This window comes from Choloepus didactylus, chromosome 14, assembly GCF_015220235.1.
Source record: "Choloepus didactylus isolate mChoDid1 chromosome 14, mChoDid1.pri, whole genome shotgun sequence".
Taxonomy (NCBI): Eukaryota; Metazoa; Chordata; class Mammalia; order Pilosa; family Megalonychidae; genus Choloepus; species Choloepus didactylus.
The window spans coordinates 81,501,060-81,521,660 of record NC_051320.1 but is presented as its reverse complement, the minus strand read 5'-3'; the positions used below and the strand labels follow the sequence as shown (position 1 = coordinate 81,521,660).

General features: G+C 43.3%; 1 long non-coding RNA gene across 1 annotated transcript; it reads right to left on the bottom strand.

The window, feature by feature from the left end:
* Positions 1-535: 535 nt before the first annotated feature.
* Positions 536-20,595, bottom strand: LOC119509672. The gene is made up of 3 exons (XR_005211743.1): positions 20,238-20,595; positions 18,137-18,325; positions 536-603 (listed from the first exon to the last, which is right to left on the bottom strand). It is a non-coding gene; the product is annotated as an uncharacterized LOC119509672 (long non-coding RNA).
* Positions 20,596-20,601: the final 6 nt, after the last annotated feature.

Sequence of the window (20,601 nt, the reverse complement as noted above, 5' to 3'; positions counted from 1 at the left end):
TCCCCCCAAGGGATCAAGTTCAGCCATCAAGGGACTGGGATAATTCCGAGCCTGGGACCAAGCATCCCAGGTCTAATTCCAGAGCTGGCCTCTGAGTTCTCTCATTCCTTCTGCAAAAAATAAAAGGAAATAAAATAAAACCCTAAGTACTAAGTGAGGGTCGGGCTTTCTGCTGCTCAGCACCAGGAATAAGAAATGAGCTCATGGGGAAGAGACTAACAAACAGAGCATCACAAGCCCTGGCGGGTGGGAGCCCAGTGGAGACAGTTCAGCTCATCTGGGGAGTGTGAGTATAAAACTATCACCAGGCACCTGCTGTGTGCTAACTGTGACTCCAAGCATTTCCACTGCTCAGCTCATTCAACCCCTCCAACCACTCTATGACGTGGATGCCCAATTTTCAGATGAGGCGACCAAAGAACAGAGAGATTAAGTAACTTACCTAAAGTCACACAGCTAGCAGGGCCCAAGTCGATGTGTACCCAGACAGTGGGCTCCAGAACCCCCACACTCCCCCTCACACAGCCTCGCAGATCCAGCTATGGTGTCACTTGTCCCTGGCGATCCATCACGTGTCACCCTTGGTCCTCCATTCCCTCCATGCTAGAAAAGAGAGATAGCCACCAGGAATGTGCTTTTGCCAGGAAAGAAGAACTACTCTTACCCTCTAAGGGCCCTGTTGCTTGGAGTTACTACCTTATGAAGGGGAAAATGTCTAAGGACAAGTCAGGGGCCACATTCTAACAGGATCAGCCCATTTCAGCCCAACTCTCAAGGTGGGTGTTACTGTTGCCATTTCACAGATCAGGAAAACAGAGGCCTGGAAGGTCGGGTGCCCTGTTTAAGTCACAGAACAAACGAGAGAACTCTAAATCTCATGCCTTTTTTACCATGCCACATTGGCCACAGAACTGGGAGAGAAAAAACCTAAAGACCAGAGAATTCAGGGCCCAAAAACTGAGGGTGAGGAAAAAAAAATAGCAATGATAATAATGACAACTAATGCTTACTAAGCTCTTAGCATGTTGCAAGTACCATACTAAACCCATTACCACCCTTAATCCTCTTAGCACCGTGGCATAGGTTTGGTTTTTTAAATTCTTGTTTTACAAATAAGGAAAATGAAGCTCAGATGAGAAATAATTTGCCCAATTTGTATGTGGTGCAGCAGGAATTCAAACCCAGGCAAGTCTGAATTCAGAATCCCATACACTCAACTCCTTCTGCATTTGTGGCCAGAGAAACAGGCTTACAAATGGTTTCGGCCTCCCCCGATGCTGGGCGCTCCAGGACAAAATACTTAACCTCTCTGAGATTCAGCTTCCTCAATTGCAAATGTGGGACGAAGGACACCTCCCTTTCCATGTGACGGTGAGGCATGATTGAATCAGGCCCCCTGGGGGCTGGGGCCCAGGCATTAAAGTGGGCACAGCTCCCAGGTGATTCTAATAAACAGTCGGGGCTGGGCACCAGCCATTAGGCCCTGCTAGGCTTGAACGTGCACATGGATCACCTGGGATCTTGTTGAAATGCAGCTTCTGCTTCCAGAGGTCTGGGGTGGGCCTGAGATGCTGCATTTCTAGCAAGCTCCCAGCCCCACCCCAAGCTGGGCTGCTAGTCCGCAGACCGCACTTTTGAGTAGTGAGGCTATGGGTCATGGTGATGAGATGGATTGTAATTTAAGTGCCAAAAGAAGCCACTGGAGAGTTTCAAAACAAGGGAGTGTTGTGATCTGTTCCACCAGGCAGAAGGAACCCCTGGGTGCTCTCTGAAGAGAAAAGCCTCGAGTGGCAGGCAGGAGGCCAATTTCTGACAACACAAAAGACCTCCAGGCTCTCTTCAGATCAGAAAGGTGTGTGGGATGCCAAGCAAGCCCAGTGCCTGGCGCATAGCAGGCCAACGATTTGTAGTGGTCCTTGTTGTTGTTATCAAGCCTGGGAGTGGGCACGGTGAGGGGGCTGACCCAAGGAGCCTCCTCTGCTGGCCTCCTTGGCTGCCTCAAGAGGAGGGAGGTTTCTTTGGGAGCTCCATAGGGAGCTTTCTCTCCGCTGGCCACTGAAGGGCCCAGCTGGGTGCAGGGAAGAATCACACACCCAGCAAGCAGCTCAGAGAGCAGGAGTAGAGATATTCCAGAATTCCTCAAGGCTGCATAGACGCGGTCCCCAGCGCCTGGCACCCCCTGGCTCATGGCCGCTCCGCAGTCCCCCAAGGCCTGGCACCACCCCTACTTTCCCCACCCCTTCTTTGGGTGCTCAGATGAGAGTTCAAAGTCAAAGGATTACACTTCCAAAGGAAGGGCTGTAAGCTTTGATAACAGGCTCCTTTCCCCCAGCTCCCTGGTTGCTTCTCGGCCAGGTGAGTCACGCAGCTAGAAAATGACAAACGTGGTAATAAGATGATAGGAATGACAGGGGTGACTCAGCTGACATGCACACCCACCCAGCAGGGCTCAGAGGCCCCGCAGCAGACAGCAGGCTGCATTTGGAAGAAGAAGGTGACTGTGAATAAGGGATCCATGCAGGTATTTTTCCTGGCCCTGGTTGCAAGCAGCATTTCACAAGGTGTTTTTTCCCCACTGGGAGTTGCCTTGGCCTGGCAGGCCCGGGCACCACTAATAGGATGAACAAGACCCCCTGGAACGAGGGCCCTGGGAGGGAGAGTGTGTGCAAACCTTCCTTCACTGGCAGAAAACCACCGTGCCCACTCCTGTCTCCAGGACTGTGGGTTCCATCCCCAGGGACTGGGCTGTGCCATATTTTCTCCCCCAAATCCTCAATCAGAATGAATTTGGATGCAAAGATATTTAGTTGTAAAACTGCTAGATGTTTAGGATTTATTTTTGAAATCACTGGGAGGGAGAGGTGGGGCAAGATGGCGGACTGGTGAGATGTATGTTTTAGTTACTCCTCCAGGAAAGTAGGTAGAAAGCCAGGAACTGTGGACTGGACACCACAGAGCAATCTGACTTTGGGCATACTTCATACAACACTCATGAAAACGTGGAACTGCTGAGATCAGCGAAATCTGTAAGTTTTTGTGGCCAGCGGACCCGCACCCCTCCCTGCCAGGCTCAGTCCTGTGGGAAGAGGGGCTGTCAGCTCCGGGAAGGAGAAGGGAGAACTGCAGTGGCAGCCCTTATCGGAAACTCATTCTACTGATCCAAACACCAACCATAGATAGACTGAGACCAGACACCAGAGAGTCTGAGAGCAGCCAGCCCAGCAGAGAGGAGACAGGCATAGAAAAAAAACAACACGAAAAACTCCAAAATAAAAGCAGAGGATTTTTGGAGTTCTGGTGAACATAGAAAGGGGAAGGGCAGAGCTCAGGCCCTGAGGCTCATATGCAAATCCCAAAGAAAAGCTGATCTCTCTGCCCTGTGGACCTTTCCTTAATGGCCCTAATTGCTTTGTCTCTTAGCATTTCAATAACCCATTAGATCTGTGAGGAAGGCCCTTTTTTTTTTTTTTTAAATCCTTTTTTCTTTTTCTAAAACAATTACTCTAAGAAGCCCAATACAGAAAGCTTCAAAGACTTGCAATTTGGGCAGGCCAAGACAAGAGCAGAACTAAGAGAGCTCTGAGACAAAAGGCAATAATCCAGTGGCTGAGAAAATTCACTAAACACCACAACTTCCCAAAAAAAGGGGGTGTCTGCTCACAGCCATCATCCTGGTGGACAGGAAACACTCCTGCCCATCGCCAGCCCCATAGCCCAGAGCTGCCCCACACAACCCAGTGTGACGGAAGTGCTTCAAATAACAGGCACACACCACAAAACTGGGCGTGGACATTAGCCTTCCCTGCAACCTCAGCTGATTGTCCCAGAGTTGAGAAGGTGGAGCAGTGTGAATTAACAAAGCCCCATTCAGCCATCATTTCAGCAGACTGGGAGCCTCCCTACACAGCCCAGCAGCCCAGAACCGCCCTGGGGAGACGGAACTCACCTGTGACACAGCACAGTCATCCCTCAACAGAGGACCAGGGGGTGCACGGCCTGGAAGAGGGACCCACTTGCAAGTCTCAGGAGCCATACGCCAATACCAAGGACTTGTGGGTCAGTGTCAGAGACAAACTGTGGCAGGACAGAACTGAAGGATTAGATTATTGCAGCAGCTTTAAAACTCCAGGAACACTAGGGAGATTTGATTGTTAGAGCCACTCCGCCTCCCTGACCGCCCAGACACACGCCCCATATACAGGGCGGGCAACACCAACTACACACGCAAGCTTGGTACACCAATTGGACCCCACAAGACTCACTCCCCCACTCACCAAAAAGGCAAAGCAGGGGAAAACTGGCTTGTGGAGAACAGGTGGCTCGTGGACACCACCTGCTGGTTAGTTAGAGAAAGTGTACTCCACGAAGCTGTAGATCTGATAAATTAGAGATAAGGACTTCAATTGGTCTACAAATCCTAAAAGAACCCTATCAAGTTCAGCAAATGCCAAGAGGCCAAAAACAACAGAAAATTATAAAGCATATGAAAAAACCAGATGATAAGGATAACCCAAGCCCAAGCACCCAAATCAAAAGATCAGAAGAGACACAGCACCTAGAGCAGCTACTCAAAGAACTAAAGATGAACAATGAGACCATAGTATGGGATACAAAGGATATCAAGGAGACCCCACAAGAGCATAAAGAAGACATTGTAAGACTAAATAAAAAAATAGATGATCTTATGGAAATTAAAGAAACTGTTGACCAAATTAAAAAGATTCTGGACACTCATAGTACAAGACTAGAGGAAGTTGAACAACGAATCAGTGACCTGGAAGATGACAGAATGGAAAATGAAAGCATAAAAGAAAGAATGGGGAAAAAAATTGAAAAAATCAAAACGGACCTCAGGGATATGATAGATAATATAAAACTTCCGAATATAAGACTCATTGGTGTTCCAGAAGGGGAAGAAAAGGGTAAAGGTCTAGGAAGAGTATTCAAAGAAATTGTTGGGGAAAACTTCCCAAATCTTCTAAACAACATAAATACACAAATCATAAATGCTCAGTGAACTCCAAATAGAATAAATCCAAATAAACCCACCCCGAGACATATTCTGATCACACTGTCAAACACGGAAGAGAAGGAGCAAGTTCTGAAAGCAGCAAGAGAAAAGCAATTCACCACATACAAAGGAAACAGCATAAGACTAAGTAGTGACTACTCAGCAGCCACCAGGGAGGTGAGAAGGCAATGGCACGATATATTTAAAATTCTGAGTGAGAAAAATTTCCAACCAAGAATACTTTATTCAGCAAAGCTCTCCTTCAAATTTCAGGGAGAGCTTAAATTTTTCACAGACAAACAAATGCTGAGAGAATTTGCTAACAAGAGACCTGCCCTACTGGAGATACTAAAGGGAGCCCTATAGAGAAACAAAGAAAGGACAGAGAGACTTGGAGAAAGGTTCAGTACTGAAGAGATTCGGTATGGGTACAATAAAGGATATTAATAGAGAGAGGGGGAAAATATATATGACAAACATAAACCAAAGGATAAGATGGCTGATTCAAGAAATGCCTTCACGGTTATAATGTTGAATGTAAATGGATTAAACACCCCAATTAAAAGATATAGATTCGCAGAATGGATCAAAAGAAATGAACCATCAATATGTTGCATACAAGAGACTCATCTTAGACACAGGGACACAAAGAAATTTAAAGTGAAAGGATGGAAAAAAATATTTCATGCCAGCTACAGCCAAAAGAAAGCAGGTGTAGCAATATTAATCTCAGATAAAATAAACATTAAATGCAGGAATGTTTTGAGAGACAAAGAAGGCCACTACATACTAATAAAAGGGGCAATTCAACAAGCAGTAATAACAATCATACATGTCTATGCACCCAATCAAGGTGCCACAAAATACATGAGAGAAACACTGGCAAAACTAAAGGAAGCAATTGATGTTTCCACAATAATTGTGAGAGACTTCAACACATCACTCTCTCCTATAGATAGATCAACCAGACAGAAGACCAATAAGGAAATTGAAAACCTAAACAATCTGATAAATGAATTAGATTTAACAGACATATACAGGACATTACATCCCAAATCACCAGGATACACATACTTTTCTAGTGCTCATGGAACTTTCTCCAGAATAGATCATATGCTGAGACATAAAACAAGCCTCAATAAATTTAAAAAGATTGAAATTATTCAAAGCACATTCTCTGACCACAATGGAATACAATTAGAAGTCAATAACCATCAGAGACTTAGAAAATTCACAAATACCTGGAGGTTAAACAACACACTCCTAAACAGTCAGTGGGTTAAAGAAGAAATAGCAAGAGAAATTGCTAAATATATAGAGACAAATGAAAATGAGAACACAACATACCAAAACCTATGGGATGCAGCAAAAGCAGTGCTGAGGGGGAAATTTATAGCACTAAATGCATATATTAAAAAGGAAGAAAGAGCCAAAATCAAAGAACTAATGGATCAACTGAAGAAGCTAGAAAATGAACAGCAAACCAATCCTAAACCAAGTACAAGAAAAGAAATAACAAGGATTAAAGCAGAAATAAATGACATAGAGAACAAAAAAACAATACAGAGGATAACTATCACCAAAAGTTGGTTCTTTGAGAAGATCAACAAGATTGACAAGCCCCTAGCTAGACTGACAAAATCAAAAAAGAGAAGACCCATATAAACAAAATAATGAATGAAAAAGGTGACATAACTGCAGATCCTGAAGAAATTAAAAAAATTATAAGAGGATACTATGAACAACTGTATGGCAACAAACTGGATAATGTAGAGGAAATGGACAATTTCCTGGAAACATATGAACAACCTAGACTGACCAGAGAAGAAATAGAAGACCTCAATCAACCCATCACAAGCAAAGAGATCCAATCAGTCATCAAAAATCTTCCCACAAATAAATGCCCAGGGCCAGATGGCTTCACAGGGGAATTCTACCAAACTTTCCAGAAAGAACTGACACCAATCTTACTCAAACTCTTTCAAAACATTGAAGAAAATGGAACACTACCTAACTCATTTTATGAAGCTAACATCAATCTAATACCAAAACCAGGCAAAGATGCTACAAAAAAGGAAAACTACCGGCCAATCTCCCTAATGCATATAGATGCAAAAATCCTCAACAAAATACTTGCAGATCGAATCCAAAGACACATTAAAAAAATCATACACCATGACCAAGTGGGGTTCATTCCAGGTATGCAAGGATGGTTCAACATAAGAAAATCAATCAATGTATTACAACACATTAAAAACTCGAAAGGGAAAAATCAAATGATCATCTCAATAGATGCTGAAAAAGCATTTGACAAAATCCAACATCCCTTTTTGATAAAAACACTTCAAAAGGTAGGAATTGAAGGAAACTTCATCAATATGATAAAGAGCATATATGAAAACCCACAGCCAGCATAGTACTCAATGGTGAGAGACTGAAAACCTTCCCTCTAAGATCAGGAACAAGAGAAGGATGCCCGCTGTCACCACTGTTATTCAACATTGTGCTGGAAGTGCTAGCTAGGGCAATCCGGCAAGACAAAGAAATAAAAGGCATCCAAATTGGAAAAGAAGAAGTGTCATTGTTTGCAGATGATATGATCTTATATCTGAAAAACCCTGAGAAATCGATGATACAGCTACTAGAGCTAATAAACAAATTTAGCAAAGTAGCGGGATACACAATTAATGCACATAAGTCAGTAATGTCTCTATATGCTAGAAATGAACAAACTGAAGAGACACTCAAGAAAAAGATACCATTTTCAATAGCAACTAAAAAAATCAAGTACCTAGGAATAAACTTAACCAAAGATGTAAAAGACCTGTACAAAGAAAACTACATAACTCTACTAAAAGAAATAGAAGGGGACCTTAAAAGATGGAAAAATATTCCATGTTCATGGATAGGAAGGCTAAATGTCATTAAGATGTCAATTCTACCCAAACTCATCTACAGATTCAATGCAATCCCAATCAAAATTCCAACAACCTACTTTGCAGACTTGGAAAAGCTAGTTATCAAATTTATTTGGAAAGGGAAGATGCCTCGAATTGCTAAAGACACTCTAAAAAAGAAAAACAAAGTGGGAGGACTTACACTCCCTGACTTTGAAGCTTATTATAAAGCCACAGTTGTCAAAACAGCATGGTACTGGCACAAAGATAGACATATAGATCAATGGAATCGAATTGAGAATTCAGAGATAGACCCTCAGATCTATGGCCGACTGATCTTTGATAAGGCCCCCAAAGTCACTGAACTGAGTCATAATGTTCTTTTCAACAAATGGGGCTGGGAGACTTGGATATCCATATCCAAAAGAATGAAAGAGGACCCCTACCTCACCCCCTACACAAAAATTAACTCAAAATGGACCAAAGATCTCAATATAAAAGAAAGTACCATAAAACTCCTAGAAGATAATGTAGGAAAACATCTTCAAGACCTTGTATTAGGCGGCCACTTCCTAGACTTTACACCCAAAGCACAAGCAACAAAAGAGAAAATAGATAAATGGGAACTCCTCAAGCTTAGAAGTTTCTGCACCTCAAAGGAATTTCTCAAAAAGGTAAAGAGGCAGCCAACTCAATGGGAAAAAATTTGGGGGAACCATGTATCTGACAAAAGACTGATATCTTGCATATATAAAGAAATCCTACAACTCAATGACAATAGTACAGACAGCCCAATTATAAAATGGGCAAAAGATATGAAAAGACAGTCTCTGAAGAGGAAATACAAATGGCCAAGAAACACATGAAAAAATGTTCAGCTTCACTAGCTATTAGAGAGATGCAAATTAAGACCACAATGAGATACCATCTAACACCGATTAGAGTGGCTGCCATTAAACAAACAGGAAACTACAAACGCTGGAGGGGATGTGGAGAAATTGGAACTTTTATTCATTGTTGGTGGGACTGTATAATGGTTCAGCCACTCTGGAAGTCAGTCTGGCAGTTCCTTAGAAAACTAGATATAGAGTTACCATTCAATCCAGCGAATGCACTTCTCGGTATATACCCGGAAGATCGGAAAGCAGTGACACGAACAGATATCTGCACGCCAATGTTCATAGCAGCATTATTCACAATTGCCAAGAGATGGAAACAACCCAAATGTCCTTCAACAGCTGAGTGGATAAATAAAATGTGGTATATACACACGATGGAATACTACACGGCAGTAAGAAGGAACGATCTCGTGAAACATATGACAACATGGATGAACCTTGAAGACATAATGCTGAGTGAAATAAGCCAGGCACCAAAAGAGAAATATTATATGCTACCACTAATGTGAACTTTGAAAAATGTAAAACATTTATAATGTAGAATGTAGGGGAACTAGCAATAGAGAGCAATTAAGGAAGGGGGAACAATAATCCAAGAAGAACAGATAAGCTATTTAACGTTCTGGGGATGCCCAGGAATGACTATGGTCTGTTAATTTCTGATGGATATAATAGGAACAAGTTCACAGAAATGTTGCTATAATAGGTAACTTTCTTGGGGTAAAGTATGAACAGGTTGGAAGTAAAGCAGTTATCTTAGGTTAGTTGCCTTTTTCTTACTCCCTTGTTATGGTCTCTGAAATGTTCTTTTATTGTATGGTTTGTTTGTTTTTTTTAACTTTTTTTTCATACAGTTGATTTAAAAAAGAAAAAAAAGTTAAAAAAAAACAAGGAAAAAAATATGTAGTGCCCCCTTGAGGAGCCTGTGGAGAATGCAGAGGTATTCGCCTACCCCACCTCCATGGTTGCTAACATCACCATAGACATAGGGGACTGGTGGTTTGATGGGTTGAGCCCTCTACCATAGGTTTTACCCTTGGGAAGACTGTTGCTACAAAGGAGAGGCTAGGCCTCCCTATAATTGTGCCTAAGAGCCTCCTCCCGAATGGCTCTTTGTTGCTTAGATGTGGCCCTCTCTCTCTGGCTAAGCCAACTTGAAAGGTGAAATCACTGCCCTCCCCGCTACGTGGGATCAGACACCCAGGGGAGTGAATCTCCCTGGCAACGTGGAATATGACTCCCGGGGAGGAATGTAGACCCGGCATCGTGGGACGGAGAACATCTTCTTGACCAAAAGGGGGATGTGAAAGGAAATGAAATAAGCTTCAGTGGCAGAGAGATTCCAAAAGGAGCCGAGAGGTCACTCTGGTGGGCACTCTTACGCACAATATAGACAACGCTTTTTAGGTTCCAAAGAATTGGGGTAGCTGGTGGTAGATACCTGAAACTATCAAACTACAACCCAGAACCCATGAATCTCGAAGACAATTGTATAAAAATGTAGCTTATGAGGGGTGACAATGGGATTGGGAAAGCCATAAGGACCACACTCCACTTTGTCTAGTTTATGGATGGATGAGTAGAAAAATAGGGGAAGGAAGCAAACAAACAAACAGACAAAGGTACCCACTGTTCTTTTTTACTTCAATTGCTCTTTTTCACTCTAATTATTATTCTTGTTATTTTTGTGTGTGTGCTAATGAAGGTGTCAGGGATTGATTTAGGTGATGAATGTACAACTATGTAATGGTACTGTGAACAATCGAATGTACGATTTGTTTTGTATGACTGCGTGGTATGTGAATATATCTCAATAAAATGAAGATAAAAAAAATCACTGGGAGGTGATAGACGAAATTCGATTGGCAAAACGTTGGCAATTGTTCATGCCAGGTGACAGGTATGTGAGGTTCTTAGAGCCTTCTCTCTACTTTTATGTTTTGTTTTGGTTTGGATTTTTTAGTTTCCATACTGAAACACTTTTGTTGTTGTTATTTTTAAGAGCTTTGGTCTAGTCACTTTCCCACCAGCCTTTTACCTCCTGGAACACCCAAACCTGCTGGGAAAGTTTGATCCTAGTGGGCCTCGGTTTCCCCGGAAGCCTGGCCGTCTCCTGGGAAAGGAGAGTGTTGGTCCCGGTGCTCCCTGAGCCCTTTTCCAGCTCAGCTCCTCTTTGGGCTGCTGCGTCCCTCAGTTCCAACCTCTCATGCCCACAAGCACCCCAAGTGTGTGTTTCCCTAACAGGCTCAGGACACGTGCATGGAGCACAGTTAAGAGCAGGGGCCCTGCATTCGAATCCTGACTCTGCCACACACTGTGCCCTTGGGCAACTCACTTAACCGCTCTGTGCCTCAATATCCTCATCCAAAGAATGGGGGTAATAATTACAGTCACCTTGTGGAGTTGTTATAAGGATTAAATGATATATGTGTAAAGTCTTTAAAACAGAGCTTAGAACATGATAATGTAGAAGTGAGGTTAAATTAAAAAAAAAAAAAGTTGGGGCGGACATTGGAGCAGAGGTACAACCACGGGCAGAGGATTCTCTATGACTGGGGTCAGCAAAGTTTTTTCTCTAAAGGGCCAGAGAGTTAAGTATTTTGGGCTTTGTGGTCACAGGGTCTTTGTCGCAACTGTTCAACTCTGCTCTTGTGGTGTGAAAGCCACAATAGATGGTATGCAATCAAATGGGCATGGCTCTGTTCCAATAAAACTTTATTTATAAAAGCAGGTGGCCAGATGGATTTGGCTTGTGGGCCATAGTTGGCTGACCCTGCTCTATAATATTGTAGAAAGGAAAGAGTCACTCCTATATAAAAGCTTTTTTTTTTTTTAACTTTTTTTTAATGCAATTTTATTGAAATATATTCACATACCATACAATCATCCAAAGTATACAACGGTTGTTCACAGTATCATCACATAGTTGTGCATTTATCACCACAATCAATTTTTGATCATTTTCATTACTCCAAAAAATAAGAATAAAAATAAAAGTAAAAAAGAATACCCAAAACATCCCATACCCCTCCTCTCCCCTATTATTCCTTTACTTTTTGTCCCCATTTTTCTACTCATTTGTCCATAGACTGGGTAAAGGGAGTGTGAGCCATAAGGTTTTCACAATCATACAGTCACAACTTCTAAGCTATATAGTTATACAGTCATCTTTAAGAATCAAGGATACTGGGTTGCAGTTCAACAGTTTTAGGTATTTCCTTCTAGCTATTTTAATAAACTAAAAACTAAAAAAGGAAATCTATATAATGCATAAGAGTTACCACTAGAATGTTCTCTCCACTCCTTTGAAATCTCTCAGCCACTGAAATTTTATTCTGTTTCATTTCTCTTCCTCTTTTGGTTCCAGAAGTCATTCTCAGTTTTTTAATACTGGGTCCAGGTTCATCCCCAGGAGTCAACTCCTGCATTGCCAGGGAGATTTACACCCCTGGGAGTCATGTCCCATGTAGGGGGAAAAGCAGTGAGTTTACCTGCCAAGTTAGCTTAGAGAGAGAGAGAGAGGCCACATCTGAGCAACAAAAGAGGGTCTCTGGGGTTGACTCTCAGGCACAATTTTAAGTAGACTTAGCCTCTCTTTTGCAGTAACAAGCTTCATAAGGGCAAGGGCTCAGCCTACTACACTGGTAGTCCCCACTGCTTGTGAGACTACCAGGAATTCTGCAAGAGGGGAAGTTGAAGATTTCCACATTTTTCCCCAATCCCTCAAGGGGGGGTTACAAATACTTTTTATTCTCTGCCCAAATTACTCTGGATTGTATCAGGGCTTCATGTTAACCTGTACAAACCAACCAGATCTCACTCCCTATTCAACGTTCCATGTAATTATGGTGTTTGAGTAAACTGACCATACAAGTTATATTATATAATGTGCTAAAGAAAATATAGAATTTGCATCACATAAACATCTCTTCCTTTGGTCCCTTACAGAAGCCAAAGTTTTAAAACACAGTTAATATCATCCTCTACCCTTTAATCCAATCTGCCCCAATCTCAACCAAGTCCATTTCATTCATGTCTCCAATTGAAGTCTGATCTCCTTTTAAGCCTCTTTAACAGTGGCTGCATGGGGCAATGCTGACACTCCTGGCTGCCAAACTCTGGCTCAAGTCCCAGGTGCCACACAGACACCCAAAGCTCCAGGGACTGACCAGGTCACACACAAACAGCTCAGCATCTAATAACTGTTACAAATCATGAATAGATGTGACTGCTGTAAGAGTTTATAAACTAGGAATCTTTACATAAGCCTTCATCTGATAACCCATGCTCCCAGATTCAATTCTCAAAGTTTGCACATTATTGTTAGTCCATATTAGTGAGGCCCATGTTAGTGTTTGTCTTTTCATTTCTGGCTTATTTCACTCCACCTACTGTCCTCAAGGTCCATTCACCTAGCTGCATACCTCACAACTTCGTTCCATCTTGCCACTTCCTCATGTAAAAACATTCTTGTATTTGTACATTTAATCACAATCATAGACCACTCTAGCTTTCACTAATGTATACAGACCCAGTCTTTATCTTCTATCTTTCCTTCTGGTGTCATACATACCCTTAACCTTCCTCTTTCAACCATACTCACAGTCATCTTTGTTCAGTGTACTTACAATATTGTGCTAACATAACACACTATTGTGCTATCCATTTCTGGATCTATACAATCAATCCTCTCGAACATTCTATAGTCCTTTAACATCAAATGCCAAATCTCTACCTTCTTTCTATCTCCTGGTATCTACATTTCTACACTCTTCTCCCAACCTCTCTCTCCTGTCTTTTCCTATCTGTCTTTAGCACTCCCTTCAGTATTTCTTGTAGAGGAGGTCTCCTATTCACAAACTCTCTCAGTGTCTGTTTATCTGAAAATACTTTAAACTCTCCCTCATTTTTGAAGGACAGTTTTGCTGGACATAGATTCTTGGTTGGCAGTTTTTCTCTTTCAGTATCTTGAATATATCCTACCACTGCCTTCTCGCCTCCATGGATTCTGCTGAGAGATCCACACTTAGTCTTATTGAGCGTCCCCTGTATGTGACAGATTGCTATTCTCTTGCTGCTTTCAGTATTCTCTTTGTCTTTGACATTTGAAAATCTGATTAGTAAGTGTCTTGGAGCAGGTCTATTTGGATCAATTCTGTTTGGGGTATGCTGTCTGTCTTGGACCTGTAATTTTATGTCTTTCATCAGAGTTGGTAAATTTTCATTGATTATTTCCTCTATTATACTTTCTGCCTCTTTTCCCTTCTCTTCTCCCTCTGGGACATTTATAATACATATATTTGTGTGTTTCATGTTGTCCTTCAGTTCCCTGAGATCCTGCTCATATTTTTCCATTCTTTTCCCTATCTGTTCTTTTGTGCATAGGATTCCAGATGCACTGTCCTCTAGTTCACTGATCCTTTCTTCTGCCCCCCCGCCCAAGTCTGCTGTTGTATGTCTCCATTGTGTTTTTTCATCTCTTCTATTGTGCCTTCCATTCCCATAAGTTCTGCCTTTTGTTTTTTCAAGTTTATGAATTCTTCCTTATGGTCACTCAGTGTCTTTATTATATCCCTCACATTTTCTTTCAACTCATTGATGTGATTTAGATGATTTGTTTGAACAACTTTAATTAGTTGTTTCAACTCCTGAATCTCAGTTGAGGTGTTAGTTTTTCCTTTAATCGGGCCATATCTTCCTGTTTACTGGTGTGTCTTGGAATTTTTTGCTGTCTATGCATCTGATTTTCTTGATTGGTTTATTCTGGAGGATGTTTTCTCTCTGTTGCCCAAGGTTTTTCTTGTTGGTTGTCTTTGATCTCTTTCTGATCTTTGTTTCTCTCCCTGGGCTGTTGTCAGATTGGCTCTGCCCCCTGGTCTTCTTTCAAAAATCAGACACCCACCATGGCCTGCCACAGGTATGGGAGGTAGGCACTGGGCACCCTAACAAGTTCACTGTGTGTGGTAATATAGATCTGCCTGCTTCCAGTGGTGCTCTGTTTTCTGCTGGCCAATAAGACATGGGTTTGTTTTAGAGCCCTGCTTTAACATTGGGTCTTCCATATTTCTCACCCAAAACAGGGCTGGGTTTTGGTACAGGGCATGTAGACCAGGTGGCCAAAATCTGGCTCAATGTGGGGCTCTACCAGTGGCAAAGTACTCCCTCAGCTGACCGAGTTCTCCAGCCATCCCCAAGGCAAGGAAACAGCTGCCAGCTACTGCTTTCCTTAAGGGTGGAGGAAGAGCTTTCAGACCCAGGGCTGGAAACACAGTCACTGTCCATGTTTTCTCAGTGTCTTTGTCCCTTGATGATCTGAGCCTTGAAATGTCCTCCCACATCCCCCAGGTCCTCAAACAGTAGGGGTGTGTCTCACTGCTGTGAGAGATTTTATAGTATGTGTCCACTGTGGGAGAGGTTCCATCTGCTAATTCTGTGCCTTTCCCACACTGAGACTGAGAGGGGTAGGAGAGAGGACTGGCTGTACTAGGACAGAAGATTTCTACCTGATACTTCTTCTCTTCCTTCAGCTTGGCATTTACAGGTCTTTCTCCAGTCTATATTCTCTTCCAGAGTTTCAAACAATTCAGAACTGTCCTTTTGTTCATTGAATCTCTGGAGAGAAGTTTTCGGTAGCTGATTACAACACCATGTTGATGATGTCACTTCTTTTGTTTCTTTTTTACACCTCTTATGCCATGAACTCATAGGGAATAGACTCCAGTGGCTCAGGCTCCTTTCTGTTGGTTCTCACAAAGTGCACTTCTCTGATGGAACAGGCTGGCACTTCAGTTGAACCCAGGTACTTTTCTCTTTGGCTTCCTTTTTCTTCTGGCCATTTTCCTTCACATGGTTCAAGAAGCTCTCTCAGCTCTTAGAGTGCTTAATATGCTCAATATGTACATGAATTCTGTCAACAAGAATCTTGCCCTTCACTTGTTTGTTTACAGTGATACCAACAGCATGCTGGGTAACATTGTAGACTCCCAGTTTTGCCATGGTTACATTTGTGGTGTATTCCTTTTCAAACAGTGCCCATTTCCCTGATGTCTACAATATCATCTTTCTTGTAGATTCGCATATACATGGCCAAAGGAACAACTCCATGTTTTCTAAAAGGCCTAGAAAACCTATAATGGATGCCTCTCCTCTTTCACTTTGTGTTCATCATTTTGGTGAATAACTGCAAGATGGAGGTTCCAGCCAAAAGAAATACATCTGTTTTTGGTTTTGTTTTGTTTTAGTGTAAGCAGGTAGAAAATTTATTAGGTACACATATGAGAGGAACTTATGGGTGCTCTCACAAGGACAGAAGTGAGAAAGGTGAGAGGTCTACAAAGCTTTTCTATACCCAGCATCTCCTTTGGGCCTCATAGCAACTCTAAGAACTATTAGCATTATTCCACTTCATACTTAGATCTGGTATTTACTGAGTGCACTCAAAGAACATGATGATATGCTAAGTGCTCCAAATTTATTGTCTTTGAACCCTCCCAAGAACCTTACGATGTAGGTGTTGTTGTTATCCACATTTTATAGATTAGTGTCTCAAGCCCAGAGAGGTAAAGTAACTTGCCCAAGGTCCACAGCAAGTAAGTGGTAGCTCTGGGGACTCAATATCAGACAATGTAACTTGAGAACCAAGACTCCAACCTGAATGCTGGGCTTCCCTTGGAAGAACAAATGCATTCTCAGCTGAGTTGAGTTTTGGAGAACAAGCAGGCATTAGACAGGTAAAAAGATGGCAGGGAGTGGGGCAGGGGGCATATTCAGCACTAGTGACAGCATGAGCTAGGAAAGAGTACTCAAGTAGAGGCAAGGAGGATTACTCTCAGGTAAAGCAAGGGTAGAAGGAGTGAGAATAAGTCTAAAGCAGAGGGAGGAGAGATCCTGGAAAGATGTGAGGCCACCAGAGAATTAATCTGAGCCTCATTTCCAAGACCAAGGGGAGCTAATAAAGATCCCACTGTGTGGCTGAGACCCTGCTCACCCAATATCCATGCACTCTCCCCCACTTCCCATCATCCTTTGCAGTCATACCAGGGCCATGTGACTATTTCCGGCCAAAGGATTAGGAGTGGAGGCTGTGTGAGTCAGGACCAGGCTGAAACAATTCAAAGCCAAGATGCCTCCTCCATCTCTCTCTTCCCCTGCTGCAGTAGCGCTGAAGGCTATGTGTTCTGGGTGGTGTTGCTACAAAATTAAAGAGCGCACACAATCTGCACTGGACTTTAGAAAGTGAGAAGTTATTATTAGGTTATACCACTGATTTTTTTTTGTTTGTTTGTTTTATTTGTTACTATAGCACAGCCTAGCCAAGCCTAACTAACACATAATTAGTAATACTCAGGGCTATAAAGAGTAAATGTATCCTTTTTCTCCATGTCTGCTCCAAGTTGTGCAAACTTCTTTAGTTTTCACTTGCTTGTTTTTGTCTTTTTTTGTTTGTTTGTTTCAGTTTTTATGCACCATTTCAAAGGTCTCCACTGTGCCTCCTGCCATCTCCTTACAAGTTCCAATTTGTTATGCGCATCTCTAAGTCAACACTCAGACGTAACCAGGATCCTCCAGGTAATCCTGATGGTGACAGAACGGGACCAACTCCCTCCCTTCATCTAAGGCCCCACTTACAGTAATGCAGCCCAGGGTCACATCAGGTTGCATGGGGGGGGAGGGGGAGTTCAGATCATACTGCTGACATATAGGGCACTTCCTGTGACTCAAAACCCCTGAAGTGCCTCTGCTAAGCCCATCTTGTACTGTTTTTGTATAATTGTGTTTTTTAATGGAGACCAAGAGGGCTCGTGACCTTTCCTTCTATACTTCCCTGCTAGCTCCCAAGCTGAATAAAGCTGGACAAAGTGAGGGGAACAGTAAGAAAGCACTGCAAAGTGTCCAGGGTTCTATGTTTCTTGCACATGACAGTCCCAGGCTTTTGGAGGGCTTCTGAGAAATGAGAGTTCGGGGTGAGCTATGGTTATGGGGAGCCCAAGGCTGAAAATCAGGATACAGATCAGACAAAAATGTTGTGCCACATCCATGAGGGTGAGGCTGGGGAACCCATTTGCATGCTGACCTGTGGGATTTTAGGGCTACTGGGTGGTCCTTTGGGACAAGAGGAGAGGACACTTGGACACAAGGGTTTCCTGAACAAAAGAGTTTACTGGACAATCTGGAGGATATAATAAGGGCCAGTCCTGTACCTGTAGCTCTCGGTGGTGGAGGGGCTCTAAACTGGGACTGCAAGAGGGCTGGACACCCCAGGGGGTGCTAGTCACAGGTGGGGGGGGGGGCAAGCAGGCCTGCACTCACCCCCTGGCTCCACCACCTACCTCCCACGTGCAGCTTGGGCATGGCCCTCCGTGTCTCTGAGCTGCGATCTCTTCATGTGCTGAGTGGAATGGAGCACCTCCCTTCAAGGATTGGAGTGAAGATTGAGTGGTGGAGGAAAGTAGGACCTTCTTGGACCTGTTGGGTTGGGAGCGCCAATGCTCACCCCTCCCTCTCCTGCTACGTACCGGCTGTGAGACAATAGAGAGAAAGAACTGTCAGTAAAAATGAGAATATTTGCTTTTTAAAACTGACTTTGTAATAATGTTTAGATTTGGAGACCACTTCGGAGCAGGGCTTCACATTGCATATCAGAATCACTGGGGAGCTTTAACAAACCCCAATGTCTAGACCCACCTGGGGATTCTGATTCAAGTGGCCTGGGGGATTATAGTGTGTAGCTGGGCTCAGTCCCAGTGCCCCCTATCTCCCACCAAAGAGAGCCCACCCACCCAGCCAGTACTCTCAGTGGAGGGGTGGGGTCTAAAGATGGATCCACCTCCCCACCCACGTGCTTCCAGACTTGGAAGTCCCTACCTTGAAAGCCAAGCATCTTGGCCACCTGCCACGTGACATTCCTTCTTTTCCTTGAGAAGAATGTGGACTTGACAAACTCTGTCTAGGAGAACACATTAACCCAAGCCCAGGGCCCCTCCTTTCTCAAGAGCTAGATTATGGATGTTACAGCAAAGATGAGGTGTTCTTCAAAGTCTTTATACCTTGCTTTAAATCATGAGACTTTTTCCATGCTTGCTACTCTGTAATAAATCTAGAGATTAGAGGAAACTGAGTTCCCAGAGTCCCAAAAGAAAAAGAAGAAAGAGCAATTGAATTTCACTGTTGTCAATTATCTCAAGTATAAAAGAGGGAGGCAGGTCACTTTGCCCTAGAACTTTTTGAAACAATCCCAGAAAAGAAATCTCTCCAGCAGAGAGCTGACAAGTCAGTGCAGGTAACACCTGACTGTATCTCAATAGTATTTTGAGTAAAAAAATGGAAAGGATCTTGTTGAAAAATCCATTTGCGGATATGTGACTCTTGGAATTCTAAACCTTTCACACCCTGCCTTGTTAAAGATATTTTTAAATTAGTTAAGAGGCTGAAAAAAAAGGAATCACCTCTGTTCTTTGGCCAAAAATTATCCTAAAGTACCTGCAGGAGGAGGAAGGATGGTTTAAAACATGAAAAGTAAAAGTGCAAGGAACCATATCAGAATCCAGGCAGGTCTAGAAGGAAGAAAGAGACGTGTAGGCTTAGTGTACTAACCCTGCTCAAAAGACAAACGTGACCCAACAAACATCAGCCCCTCCCAATGTCCCCAATCCAGCAACATCTCTTCTCTTCTTAGGAGGACACATGAGTAAAGCAGTAAAAAGAGAGATTCTGTCCCCAGCACTTTCCAGAGAGAGAAAAATGTTGTTGCAATTTCACATCCTTGCAAGCAAAGACAGGAAGGTGGGAAGGGAATAGTCCAGAAATCACGCCAGCCCCACACACTCAAATGTGAACTCCCATCTCCCTGTTACAGTCTTCATGCGCTCTGCCAATCTTTACTGAAGCAGCCAACATTTATCAGGCCTCACTATGTCTCAGGCACACTGAGTGCTCCAAGGAGGCAGAAAAAGAATTGGCTTCTATGGGTGCTGAAAGAAATTCCTCAGGCAGGTGACACATCAGCAGGTAACCAGGGCTGGCTGCCGAGAAACAAGGCTGCATCTCTTTCAAAGAACACTCTTCAGACCTCAAGCAACCTGAGTCTCAGCTCCAGCCCTGCATGGACCCCGCCCAGCTCCCAGCTGGTGCAGCGCCCTTGGGTGAGTCACCCAGTTTCTCTGTGCCTCGCTTTTCCTTGTTCATTCAGGTGATGGCCGTTGCTCTCCCCAAAAGCACACACAAGAATCGAGTTTGTGGACAAGCACTAGAGGGACACAGGAGGCCCTGCATGGAGATTGGAGTTGTGTAAAATGGCCTGGAAGGGAGAAGATGGAGATATGACCTGCACCCCCTCAAATGGTAGCGAGGCGGGGGGAGGGGAGAAGGGGGCTTGAGACAATGACAAGGACGGACACAGCCATGTCACTGACAATGGTTCAGATTCTGTACCTGGAATGAGCAGTAGACAAATTGCTCTGTTTCCTCCTCTCTCAAAAGAAGAGACCTTGGTTTAAGGCATCTTCCTAGACAAGGAGGTACACATGATTTAATTTCTTTGCTGGCAGGTCATTTTTCAACATTTTCTTTTTGTTTACATTAAGGATGAGTGTTGCATGGAAGGTGTCAAAGAAATGATCAGATTAGAACAGGTGGCGATGGCTGTCACTGATCACCAAGGCTCCACGCAATGATGTTTATGTTCCGTCTCTCCACTCGGGCGCTCAGCGAGCCAGTGCAGACAGGACCTTGCTCACACTCCTCTGGGCCCTGGGAAAAGGGAAGACTTCCTCCCTCCAGGATGCTCACCCAAGAC